The sequence below is a fragment of the Sus scrofa genome, chromosome 17, assembly GCF_054392235.1.
Source record: "Sus scrofa isolate SSC_HxYL_T2T_F1_AM1 chromosome 17, Sscrofa_HxYL_maternal_Yorkshire_Landrace_v2.0, whole genome shotgun sequence".
NCBI classification, from domain to species: Eukaryota; Metazoa; Chordata; class Mammalia; order Artiodactyla; family Suidae; genus Sus; species Sus scrofa.
The window spans coordinates 24,517,472-24,531,318 of NC_139399.1; the positions used below are offsets into that span (position 1 = coordinate 24,517,472).

The window sequence follows — 13,847 nt, forward strand, 5'->3', positions numbered from 1 at the left end:
TCTGTGCCCTTGGGAAAACTGTATAGCCTTTGTTTGCCTGAGTTTCCCCATATGCTGAGAAATGACACCATATGACACAAAATGCTTAGAATTGTTCTTGGCCCTTAGTAAATGCCCAATAAATACTAGCATCTCTTTCAGTGCTAAGTTTACAAATAAGTAAAATACACATTTAAAAAGAAAATAAAATATAACTCCTGAATTTAGAAATCCTAGATGATGGTAGTTGATGAGAAAAACAGAAGGTTAGTGACCCTGGGTCTAATGATGGGTAGACCATTCTCAAGAAACCAGGAACCCCTTTGAGCAGATTCCATCAAGCATCCAGTTTCAGTCAAATTCAATTCCAAATGGAGGACCACTAATACTATGGATTTGTAATAGGAATTGAAAACAAGTATAACTTAGATAGTTGTGGGAGCTACTAAACAGTCTCTGTAGGTGTGTTGTTTGCACATCTAAAGCTGGAGCTTGAAGTCTGCAGGGAAGGGAGGCTGCATGTAATGTGGGGAGAATGGAACAGGTTGCAAGTCCTGAGCATGAATGAGACAGATGCTCTAAAACTGCCTGGAGTCCTCGCAGTTCTCACTTCTTCTGACCTTGTCAACCAAGTGCCCTGCAGGAGAAGCCTCTTCATGATGCTGAACATGAGACTGACCAGGAGGTGAAGGTCAGCGGGGGTGGGTGGGGGGAGGTAGAACAATTGCCCGACTCCTAGGTGGACATGGCCCGACTCCTAGGTGACCTTCTGAGTGTGACCTTTCTCTTCCAGCTCTGGCAAGGCCTCTCTTGTGGCCCACCCTAATCAGAAAACTGGGGAATTTCGTTCACCTCAATGAAGCTGACACATTGCAGGCTCACCACCTACCTCTAGTGATCATGTCTCCTAACAGAAAGAGAAATGGCCTTGAGATCAGGAGATCTGGCCATGTGACCTTAGGAAAAACCACCTAACCTTTCTCTCTGTGTTTTAGGTCTTGATGCTTTCATGTCTAATAGAGAGTATGGGTGGACTTCCTCCTTAAGGGTAAACAAAGGACTTAGATTTCCAGTTCTAAGTCTGTACTTTGGTCATCCCACCTCCTACCTTTATTTCTTGAGTCTTCCAGTCTTGCTTATACATTTCCTGCAATTCTGTCCCACAGCCTTCAGCTAAGCCAGAAGGAGCACTAGGCAAGGGAAAGGAGCCCATATGTTTACCTAAGCTCTCAGAGCTGCCGAGGTAAATGCTGGAGGCAAAGGGCAGTCGTCAGTGATGGAATTAAATATTTACCATGTTAACCATGACCACTCATGGATTTCCGGGAAAGCTGACCATACTAACCGAAACATTTCACTCTGATTTTTCTAATGATGGGCAATCTTGACTAAATTTGCCAGCTCTCAGGGGACTGCACACACTTCAGCAACATTAATTTCTTTGCCTGCTTCCAGTTACAAGCAATTATCATCTTGGCAGTTTTACTCTCCTTGAATAAGCACTTGGACACTTTATTGATGTCTGGCAGGACTGATTCTCTCCATGCAGAAACTCTCTTATGGTTTTGATGTGAACTCAACAAAGTACACGAGCCACCGAGCCACATTGCTGGGCAATCCAAGGGAAGATGTCATCGTGGAGTACTCTGGAACAGGTGATTCCAAAAAAACTGAAGGAAGTCGTTTTTTGTATCCCCATGTCTATCCCCACCCTGGCCAACAGGTGAATTAATCAGTCCTGGTTAGGTACTAGCTACTGGTTCATGATCTCTTATTGATGATCCCTTCTTTGGGAATTGGCATTGTCTGGGAAGAGCAGTCTTGCCTACACTTGCGTTCTTTCCTGTAATACACATCCTTGATTTCATTATAGAAGACTCAGCCCTCTCAGTCCAACTCAGGACATCTCTGTAGGGCATCTCAATTCATTGCTCCAGTGGGGTTGGCTGAGGTATGTTTAGAACTGTACCACAGTCTAACTTCTCCTTCTGCCCCTACCTCCTCTCTCCCCTCCCTCCTGTAGGTACTGATCCCATAAGCATTCCTTAATAAATGTTTATATAAAAATCTCTATCTCAGTCTCTGCTTTCCAGGGAACCAGAGCTGCACCTGTCCTAACATAGAGAGACGTCAAGGTTTGGGAGGTAGAAACACATAGATCTTGAAAGTTGAGTTTCTTTGCTCTTTATAAATTGGTTTTGTTGGAGTTCCCATCATAGCTCAGTGGAAGCAAATCTAACTAGCATCCATGAGGATGAATGTTCGATCCCTGGCCTTGCTCAATGGGTTAAGGATCCAGCATTGCTGTGAGCTGTGGTGTAAGTCACACACACGGCTAGGATCTGGCATTGCTGTGGCTATGGCATAGGCCAATGGCAGCAGTTCCAATTCAACCCCTAGCTCGGGAACTTCCATATGCCCCAGATGCGGCCCTTTTTTAATGACTGAGTAGTATTCCATTGAGTGTATGTACCATATCTTCTTAATCCATTCACCTGTCGATGGACAGTTAGGTTATTTCCATGTCTTGGCTGTTGTGAATGGTGCTGCATTGAAAGTAGGGGTGGACATGTCTTTTTGAATTGTAGTTTTGTCCGTATCTTCGGTCACTGTCCCCTGTGCCCACCCTGTTCCCTTCACAAAAGTCTCCTTCCACTTCCTCAGGCTTATCCATGTTCTCACTCGGCAGGGACAGTTTCTCCCTATCTTCCTTTGACTTTGAGATCTTCACACCTTTGAGATCTCAGCTCAATTGGCAAGTCCTTGGGCAGCCTTGCTGAGCCTCCCAGGCTAGCCTAAGACCTGTGGGACACTGCCACAGGCATTCTGTAATCACAGCCTCATTTGGGCAATGGTTTCTTCCAGGAATGTCCACCATCACAGACTGTGAGCTCCATGGCAACAAGAGCTGCATCATCCTTATCACACCTGCCACCTCCATTACCTCCTGGAGTGCCTGGCACAAGTGAGCACTCTCTAAGTGGTCATTCAGTGAACAGTTTTACCCTCCCCCAAACCCAGGCAAATATGTGAAATTTGGGAACTTGCAAATCCTTTGTGTCATAAAATGAAAATGTAATTCCTCTACCCCAATTGTTACCAGATTTGACATGTAAAAGAACTCCACCTCCAACTCAGATTATTGTTAAAGCTCCACAGCTGGAGGGGAGGTAATCTTCAGCCTCTTTTGGTACCTGCTTTGACTATTTGTTTTTTACCCATCTTGGTTCCATTAAATAAGGTTTTTAGTTATTTTGTTGATTATAGAAATAGAGAGTAAAATGTTAGTGTTTGCCTTCGTAACAGTAAAACTTCATAGTTTTAAAGACAGTGATTAAATAACCTATTCATCTGCTCTCTTTTTGTTTGTTAGAAACTCTCATTATTTCCTCTTGAGCACTAATGGGCATTATTTTTCTTCCAAAGATAGTATATCAAGAGTTATTTCTTTTCTCTTTTTTCTTATCTCTGTGATAAGAGATGAAGCTTTATCTCTATGATACATCCTAGTATTCATACTAGAGCTTTAATTCAAAAATATTTTGTAATTTGTTTATGGTTTATATCATCTCCAGGGTTTTATTTTTTAAATTCTTTAACCATAGCAGAGGTAGGTGTTTGTATTTTTTTTCTGACCTTACAGTAACTCAAGTTCGTTATTAACTCCTACCTTGATTTTCTGGGGGGAAAAAGCTTCTACTGAACATAATCCACCTGAATTAAGACCATTTTGATGAGTCAAATGCATATCTTCTGCCCCTTTCATTTCAGAACATTTTGAAGGTACTAGGTTAAATGCTATTTTATAGAAACCCTGCCCTTCTTTGTTTGTTTAGTAATCGTCTGTTCCTAAAGTTGTCTGTTACTAATTGTCTGCTCCTCAGTTACACAGATAAAGCAGGAAAGCACTGAGGCTGCTTTATTCACCTCTGGGGTCCCACAGGTTAGCAGAGTACCCTCTACAAGGTACTTGTACAGTGGATTTTTGTTGACTTATTTCATTAACAAAGTTTTATTATTTCTTTACCCAAGGTCACTGTATTTTCCTGTGTGTATATTTTGTGGTTTTGTGTGACAATATTATGTTCCTTGAAAAGCAGATAAGAAACAGTCTGGGGGGGAAAAGATGATATTTTCAGTGCATCCACAAAATGCTTATCTTTGTGTATATTTTTTTGTGGTCTGATTTTCAAAGAACATTGAGAGATAAAAAGTAAAATCCTTGAAAATGATGATTTATAATCAGTTAAGTATTAAAAGTGAGAGTGGTGCTCCCTCCTTGTTTTTATAAAATTGTCACTATTTTTTTTTGCTTTGGCCAAAGTGATATGCATTTACCTCCTTCCCATAGCTAATCTGTCCCATGTAAAATAAGCTCTGTTTAGCTGTATTATATCTACATTCTCTCAGTGTATCTTTCTGTAATGTCATATATTTTATAATATGTATACACCTATATATCTATTTTAATTATGCAGTGTCTGCTTTTTTATAGCTTCAAGAACATAGGTCTCAAGAGTCACAAAAACTGGTGTCAGCATCAACCCTTCATTATTATATCAGTTGCCTGTTGCCAAATAATGCTGCATAACAAATCACTGTACAGCATGACTGCTTAAAACAATAAAGCATTTATTTAGCTACTATATCTATGGGTTGGAGATAGGCAGAGATCATCTAGGCAATTATGTTTATCTGGTCTGGCTCACCTGTATGCCTGGTGGTTGGCTGGCTGCAGTGACAGCGGGTGACTGAATCCTAAATCGTAGGTCTCATGCACCAGCAGGTTAGCTCAGGCATGTTCACACATTGGCTGGGCTGAGAGAGAGAGAGAAGGTGCAGGTCTAGGCTCCATATGACACATGGTCACTTCTGGCACATTCTCTTGGCCAAGGAACACCATAAGGCCAGATTCAAGACGTGTGGTAAGAGACTCAATTTCTTGATGGCAGAGGTATGGGTCCAGGGAGGCTGGTGAACTGGGGCCATTTCTGTGCTCTACTGCAGCAGTTCCCAAGCCAATTTAGAGCATTTTCCTCATACCTCATCTGGGTAAGGAGGGAGGGTTCACACTTCACTCTTCCTTGTTGTGACTTCATGGGTGGTGCCTTACTTTGATGAAATAAGGACGCTTCTCACTCATCACCAAAAGGCATTAAGTGAGCCGCATGCCTCATGTCACTGCCAATGTGATGATGAAAGGAGCAGCCTCAGTGAAAGTATTCGCACCAGGTTTGCAGTGATAAGGTGAGATTGTGACTTGGTATTTTGGCTGCTTGCGTGCACCTAAATTTAGAGCAATACATGCAACTTTTTCGAGAAGTATATGATGCATTAATGCATGTTCTTCTCTTTGTATTGTTAGCGAGTTGTTATTAATACAGTAAGTATATTTTCACTCTACCATCTTTCAGGGGAACATAGATACAGATACAGATAAAATTGAGGGTTTGGGAGAATCAACCACAAAATATCTGAGAGTCCATGTAACAGCAGTTAATGCTTATGGCAGTGTCTGTTATATGCCAGGCTCTGTTCTAGCAGCTCCCTTCTATTCACAGATTTGAGTTTTAGGAGGCAGGTATCAGGCAGCAGCAACTTCCCCATTTTGTAGATGAAGAAATTCAAGATCATAGACATTATCTTGCTTCAAGTTTCACAACTAATAGTGAGATTTGCCCTCAGGCTAGATTGTTCCAGGTTCCAGCCCTGAACCACTGCTGTGCAGCTGTAGCTTCATTGAGGGAATACATATGTGGTCCCCATGCTAATCTGGCTGCTTTTCCTCAAACCAACTCTCAGAGAAACCAAACCATGACTTGCAGATCATTTGATAGGTGCTGTTTGCCCAAATCTGCCTTTGTCTTAATTAATGCCCACTCGGTACCTAACAAGACTTTCCTTTGCTCTCCATCCACGTGTTGTCAAGGAATGCACAACTCTTTTAATAAGAAATAGGTTTTTTTTTTCCTTCCAGCTTTACTGAAATATGCGGGATAAAATGTATTTACAGCATACAATGTGATGTTTTGATATATGAATACACTGTGAAATGATAACCACAATCAAGCTAATTAACAAATACATTACCTCATGTAATTATCTTTTTTAATGCTGAAAACCCATGAAATGTTTTTTTTGCAAATTTCAAGTATACATTATGATTAACTAGAGTCACCATGAGCACCTTAGTTCTCCAGCACTTATTCATCTTATAACCTAAAATTTATATCCTCTTCTTTTTTTTTTTTTTGGCTGCACCTGCAGCTTATGGACGTTCTTATGGAATTCAAGTCATAGCTTCAACCTACACCACAACTGTGGCAACACCAGATCCTTAACCCACTGCACCAGGCCAAGGATTGAACCTGTGCCTCAGCAGCGATCCAAACTGCTGCAGTCAGATCCTTAACCCACTGTGCTACAGCAGGAACTCCAAGCAAGTTTCTGTCCTTTGATCTTTACCTTCCTCTTTTCCCTACCTCCTAGTTTCTGGTAACCTCCATTCTAAGGAAAGAAGGGAATGAAATAAGGAAAAAAGGAAGAAAGGGAAAAATAAAAATAAAAGGGAAGGAAGTTATGGAGGGAGAGGGAAAGACAAGAGAAGAAAATAGAAAAAGGAAGCATCATGGTTTGCAGTATTTTTCTATGGCTCTCAGTATTTTTCTTTGGCTCACCCACACTTTGCTCTGAACTTCTCTGTGAGCACATCATTGAAATAGATTAGTTAGGAAGTAAACTAATTTTCTATGTTCAAAAGAACATGGTACACAGTCTCACAACTCACAAAAGTATTCCCCTTGGTTTATTTGTATGGTTATGCACTTGTTCCCTTTTATAACAAAATGTGAACACATGTGAGAAAAATTCTGATTCAAAACAGATTTTTAAACCAGGCAGCCCTTTGCCTGCTCCCAGTTGTTATTCATCCAGCCCCTTATTGTCCTCCTCCACGCACTTCATAAATTTGTTTTTCAGCCCTCTATTTTCCTCATATAAACTTTCATGTTCTGCCGCTTATGTGTTTGGTATATGTTAGTGCAAAATTGACTTTTAAAATAAACATTTTTGCTGCCCTGGAGGTTAGGAGAGACTTTGAAGCAATGGGGGGAGGGAGGGGTGTTGACATGGGTCCTGGGATGGGAACAGTAGGCTTCCGATAGCAAGCCAAAGAGGGCAAGGCGTTCTTTAAATATTTTATCGGTAGTCCATGGTTCTCAAAATAACACATTTAATAAAGTCCGGAATCAACAATGTTAGACTGACTTTGATAACAGTAAGTGATCGAGAACTGTTACCAAGTCATCAGGATGTCTCAAGCAAATGAAAATCCCTAATTAAAGAGCACTGCCATCTATCTTTATTTCTTCCTTTCCAATTTGGATTCCTTTCATTTCTTTTTCTTCTCTGATTGCCATGGCTACGACTTCCAAAACTATGTTGAATAGTACTGGCGAGAGCAGATATCCTTGTCTTCTTCCTGATCGTAGGGGGAATTCTTTCAGCTTTTCACCATTGAGAATAATGTTAGCTGTGGATTTGTCATATATGGCCTATAGTATGTTGAGGTAGGACAAAGAAACAAATGGGACCTAACTAAACTTAAAAGTTTTTGCATAGCAAAGGAAACCCTAAACAAAATGAAAAGACAACCCACAGAATGGGAGAAAATATTTGCAAATGAAGGAACTGACAAGGGATTAATCTCCAAAATATATAAACACCTCCTGTAGCTCCATACCAAAAAAAAATCAAACAACCTCATCAAAAAATGGACAAAAGATCTAAATAGACAATTCTTCAAAGAAGTCATACAGATGGCCAAAAAACACATGGAAAGATGTTCAACATCACTAATTATTAGAGACATGCAGATCAAAACTACTATAAGGGACCATATATCTGCCATACCCAGTGCATGGCATTGGGGAGGATGTGGGCTCCTGTAGGGGGTGGGTGGGTGCCCTGCCCATGCTCCCTTGGCTCAAGTCTCTACTGCTAGCTTCTTGCTCTCTGTACAGAGGTTTCTCTGGCCTCTGGAGTGTTCTCAGCATGTGCTGGGCAGACTGAAAGTGTAAGGACTTAAAGCCCTAGGGAGCAGCCCTATACCAATACAGATGAGCTTTGGAAGAAGCCCAAGTCCTGGAGTTCCCAGGTGGCACAGTGGGTTAAAGATCCAGTGACATCACTGCTGTGGCTCAGGTCGCTGCTGTGGCCCAAGTTCTATTCAGGGCCCTGGAACTTTCACATGCCATGGATGTGGCAAAAAAATTTAAAAAACCCCAAACAACCCAAGTCCCTCAGCTCCCCATTGGGATAAATCTGAGGTACGTTCTGCTCAGCAGGACTGAGACCCATCCCAGCAACTGTTATCTGTTTAATAACAGACCCACTGCTGGCGTCCTTCACCCTTCTGCCTTGCATCCCTACTTACCTATCTTTGTTTCTCGGGCTCATTTTTCCCACGTAACCTCCTTGCCCTCCAGCCTTTATCTCAGGTATGGGGGACCCTATTGAAGACATCTATCATATTATTCCAAAAATTAGATGACTGAAGCCATTCTAATTTTTTAATTTTTTCTAACCTTTACTTTCCTCTGTCAGTCCTTCCCCATTTCACCTTTTCTCTTGCATTCTAAGGTTTAAATAGCCCCATCCTATAAGGTGAAGTTCTTTGGGAGAATGTATAAGGGATACCAGCTAAGGAATAATGTACAAAATAAGAGAGGAGGGAGGTAGGGTACAACACTGTAGACTGCAATCCTGGAGTCGTCATCATTCTTGTGGGTGATGCCCTTAAGAAAAAACCAAACTCATTAAATTCCAAGATAGAAGATGGTTACATAAATAGAATAACAAGGAGATATTCCACAAACATTTCTTAAATTACTCTTAAGGAGCCATAGCTCATCAGACATAAAGTAGAAAAACACTTATCTAAATCAACACATGGTATTTCTCAGCAAAGAGAAGAGACCTTAAATTTACTTCCAATGTTTTGAATGAAAAAATGACAAATGAAGGCGTGAAATTTGGCAAAGCTTCCCCAGAATTTGCCTCCCCTGGGTAGAGTGGGCAGCCTGCGTGGTCTGTCAGAGGAGAGGAAGTAGCTGTTACTGACCAGGCGTGTGTTGAATTGTTTGGGGCTGTACCACATGTCAAAGTGTGACCAAACTGACATAAAAAATATACCTCATGTTGGGTTGCAACTGAAAGGAATGGTTTGTGTTTATTAGAGAAGTGTAACTTTTCACAAAAGCTGCCTGCTGCAGCCAGAGCTCCACCCCACCGAGTGTAAAGGGTTTCCAGTCCAACCCAGTTCTCTGATTGCTTTGGAAACACAGGCCCCAGAGAGATCTGACCAGAATGACCTCTGATACACACACACTTGGAGAATGTGGCCGTTCCTTTCTTTCAGATATGTTTTATATCCTTTCTGAATCATAGTCATGGATACTTTAAAGTAGGACACTTTATTTATAAGAACATAATGTGACAGATGTATAACTGACCATAGACTGATTATCTGTTTATCTATCCATCTATTGATATATATTACTAATATATATTGATTACAGATAGATATATTAATATATAACATACCATCCCAAACTTAGTTATGTAAGACATCAACAATCATTTGTTATTATTATTTCTTTTGATTCTGGGTTGTAGTAGGTAGTGATCCTTTGAGATCTCTCAGGAATCTACACTCAGAAGGTGCCTGGGGCCAGAGTGACCTCTAAGGCTTCCTTCTGTACTCATATATTTATGGTCTGGCTGGGAAGCTTGGAACATCTGGGGTGTGGAACAGCTAGGGCGCCTGAGCTTGGTTATCTAAGCTTAATTCTTTCCTGGTGGTCTTCCAGTAGCATGGTTCAGGGTAGCTGGGCTTCTCCCTTGGTGCCTCAGTGCTCCAAAGGGGCAATGGCTCACGAGGGAGAGAACCTGGAGCAGCAGCTGTGTTGTCCTTTATGACTAGGCTTCTGTAAGTTAGAAGCCAGTCACTAAGACCCCATGTTTAAGAAAGTGACTTGGGCTCCACCTCTTGAGAGAAGGATTATCAAAGAATGTGAAGACTTTTTTTTTTTAAAGGCTCTGTTTAACAATGATTCCCTTTCATCATTACAGAACCTTATCAGTGTTTGTAAGCCCGAAGCATCTGGCCTAATACTAGGATCAGTCCTTGCTGGGAAAAAAAAAAAAAAATGGGCTAGTTTATCAAAATTATCTTTCAGCAATGCTTTTGCTCAATTTTATGTGCGGTCCAGCTGTTCTTTTAAATATATTTATCTGGAGGGAAGAGTTAAGTGGGAGAGTTAGAGATTCAGAAGAAAGATGTTGACTTTAAAATCAAGAAGAAAGATGTACTATTGCGTCTTTCCTGGAATTTAGCTGACAACTACAGTGGCTCTTATAACACTGTACTAGGCTGTGATGCATACAGCTAACACAACATCATAAATCAACTATACTTCAATTAAAAAAAAGAAAAAAGGAAAAATTCAAAAAGTGTTTATAATATGCAGAGAAACTTAACACAAAGGAAGGGTATGGGATAGGGGAACCAAAAGAAAAATAAAATAAAATTATGAATAGAACTTAGTGCTAGGGCTTTCAAGAGTGCACAGTCCCTAAAGTGTGTGTGTGTGTGTGTGTGTGTGTGTGTGTGAGAGAGAGAGAGAGAGAAAGAGAGAGAGACAAGGATTATTTGCCCATCATCGCAGAAGTTGTACTAGTGAAATATTACTGAAAGATATGTCTTCATATTCTGTAGAAGCATCAGGAACAGTTCTTAATGTTCTTTCAAATACATCATCAATCCAAAGGACACTATAAACAACAGACTGTTAGAAAGCATACAAAAAAGGTTAGTCACATCAGGCATTACCTGGTTGATATGTTTTTCTGTACTTCAAATTATGATTTGTGTATCATAAATATTATGCAGATGTTTCTGAATGAATGAGGCTTTGCATAGTATCAATGGGCAAAACCTGCCATTGACAGGTCTTCTCTGTTGGGGCTGGGGATGTCCTGTCCTGAACTATCTTGAGATAGAAGTGCTGAAAGAGAATAAGAGCACTAATTTCCTCTCACTTTATTTTACCAAAGTGTAATCGATTTGAAGAGGCATTTTCCCATTGGCTTTTAGTGTTAATTCAGTCTCAGGAATGTGTAGACCTCAGAATCCCAACCTATTTCTAGAATCACTTTCTCAGTGATCAGACATGGGTTGTGTTTACTTGTTAGTTTTTTTTTTTTTTTTATCCTAATTATTTAAGTTATTTCACTTTTGGAGTTTATTTTTCTTTTCTTTCTTTCTCCTTTTTGGTTTTGGCTGTACCCATGACATGCAGAAGTTCCAGGACCAGGGATTGGACTTGTGCCACAGCTATAATCAGAGCCATAGCAGTGACAATGAAGGATCCTTAACCCACTGAGCCACCAGGGAACTCCTACTCTTGGAATTTATAAATGGGCAAAGGCTTAGCTAAGTGTGGTGAATGCTGGTGGTCCCCTTCCCCCATCCCTCAGACCTTTCACTGCTCCAGCCCATTTCTACCTGCTAAGATCAGACTGTGTGCCTGAATGCTGCTCCTTTTATTTTTTATCAAAATTCTAAATGCAGCTCTACTAGAACGTGTGGCAGCTGGGTGAGCCAGAGAATGTTTGTAACCATAGGAGCAGCCCTCATATAGTGACTTTTGTGAATTGGTGTATAAATGCCTGTGCTCTCTCCAGCCTTGGGTGTGATAACTTGACACGTGTTCCACTCTAGCTCTGAGAGTTCTGATGAAACATTCCTGAAGCTCTGCAGAGCTGCCTTTTTTGATATTACACTTTCATTGGCTTTCTTTCCCTCTCTCTCACTTCACCTTCCAAAAAAAAAAAAAAAAAAAAATGACTGTGTTCAGATGCTGGTCACAGGCGTTGCTGCTTATGAGAAGCCACATTAAGAGACTATGGCTGGGTTGCTAGGTATTTGCCAGGTGCTCATAGGAAATTTCCAGGTAAGAAGAATTTCTAAATAATTTTTGAAGGATGAAAATGTTCGAGTTTCTGATGATTTTAGACACTGGCACAGTAAAGGGACAGGTTTTCAGGTACTTTTCTTGTGAAACATTGCATTTAAACAAGTTTTCTTTGTATCACAATCATGATACAAGCAATTCGAAGACACCACCTATTCACGGGGGTGGAGATCATGGGAATTAACTACTGAGACAGAAGAGACATTGCAGACTTGCTCTGTAATAAAGAAATGGCTTAAAACTACAACATTGGAGTTCCCGTCGCGGCTCAGTGGTTAACAAACCTGGCTAGCATCCATGAGGACGTGGGTTCGATCCTCATAGATGCTAGTCAGATTCGGATCCAACATTGCCCGTGAGCTGTGGTATGGGTCGGAGACACTGCTCAGATCGAGAGTTGCTGTGGCTGTGGCGTAGGTCAGCTGCTACAGCTCCGATTCGACCCCTAGCCTGGGAACTTCCATATGCCACGGGTACGGCCCTAAAAAGACAAAAACGAAACAAATCAAACAAACAAAAACCTACAACGTTGATCTTCTTGGTTAGTTTAAAAAAAAAAATGTGTATCTTTTTCTTTTTTTTTAAATGACTGCACCCATGGCATGTGAAAGTTCCCTGGCTAGGGATTGAAGCCAGGCCACAACTGGGACCTATACCACAGCTGTGGCAATGCCAGATCCTTAACCCACTGTGTCAGGCCAGGTGATTGAACTCACACCTCTGTAGCTATTTGAGCCTCTGCAGTTGAATTGCTTGTTCACTGTAGCTCAGCAGGAGCTCCTTAGTGCATATTCTTTAAAGCAGTGTTTTAGATTTTGCATTCCAGGTCTTCAAAGGAAGGACTGCCATTCTGAGCTAGGATTTTGCGTTTTTGACTGTTTTTCTTTTTTTATTATTTTTTATTTATTTTTTCTTTTTATTTGAGGAGTGTGCACATATTCCATAATTATTTTTAATTACAACAATAATAAAAACTCCATTAATGAAGCAAATCTTGTTAGAAACTAATTAAGAAAACTTGGTAGAATTCAAATTGGAAACAGTTTGAATTGACAATTCTGAGTGCATAGTGGTAAGAAACTATTATCATACAGTAATTAAAGAACATTTTAAATCTTACCCTTCAGCTGTATCTTCATAGCTCTTTTATAATTGTAGGTAGCTAGCTAGTTAACTAATTCCAAAGCAAATATATTCATCCCTGCATACAATTTTCTTTTCATGTTCAGTAATATCTAGTGATTGGTTTGCATGGTTTAGGAAGAATGCCTGTTCTTTAAATTTTTTTTTTTTTTTTTACAAAATAAAATGCTTATATTTAAACACAATTACATTCACACAGATTATTAAATCATGGATCTTAAGAAACATATTAAGCGACTCCCTTCAGAGAAGTGGAATGGAAAATATGCTGAGACAAATAGGAAATTTATTCTATACTTTGTCCCATTTTGTATGGCTTTCATCTTTACTATTTAGTATTATCTATTATATTTCAATTATTCTTTAAAAATTAGCATTATATTAAAATTGTGTGTATTATGCAACTAAAATTTATAAAGAAGAAAGGCTTATATACCATTAAATATTTTATATAGCGTAATAAAAAGAATAACAACTGGTAAGAATAACAAAAATAATTCACCCTCTGAAAATAAGTAAAATATAAAATGCATAAGTTGGTTAAAAAACAGTGTAACTATATAAATATGTCCTCACAATTTGTTACATCTCATTGATTCCTCAATAAAGGTATTACACCATTCTAGGTAATGTGATAAACAAGACATTATAGACTTTACATTGTACCATGGAGGGAAATGGTTATTAATA

At 39.9% G+C, this 13,847-nt stretch overlaps 1 protein-coding gene across 3 annotated transcripts in view; it reads left to right on the forward strand.

The window, feature by feature from the left end:
- PLCB1 (phospholipase C beta 1) overlaps positions 1-13,847 on the forward strand; it is a 746,923-nt gene that overhangs the window by 201,819 nt on the left and 531,257 nt on the right. The window lies entirely within an intron of this gene.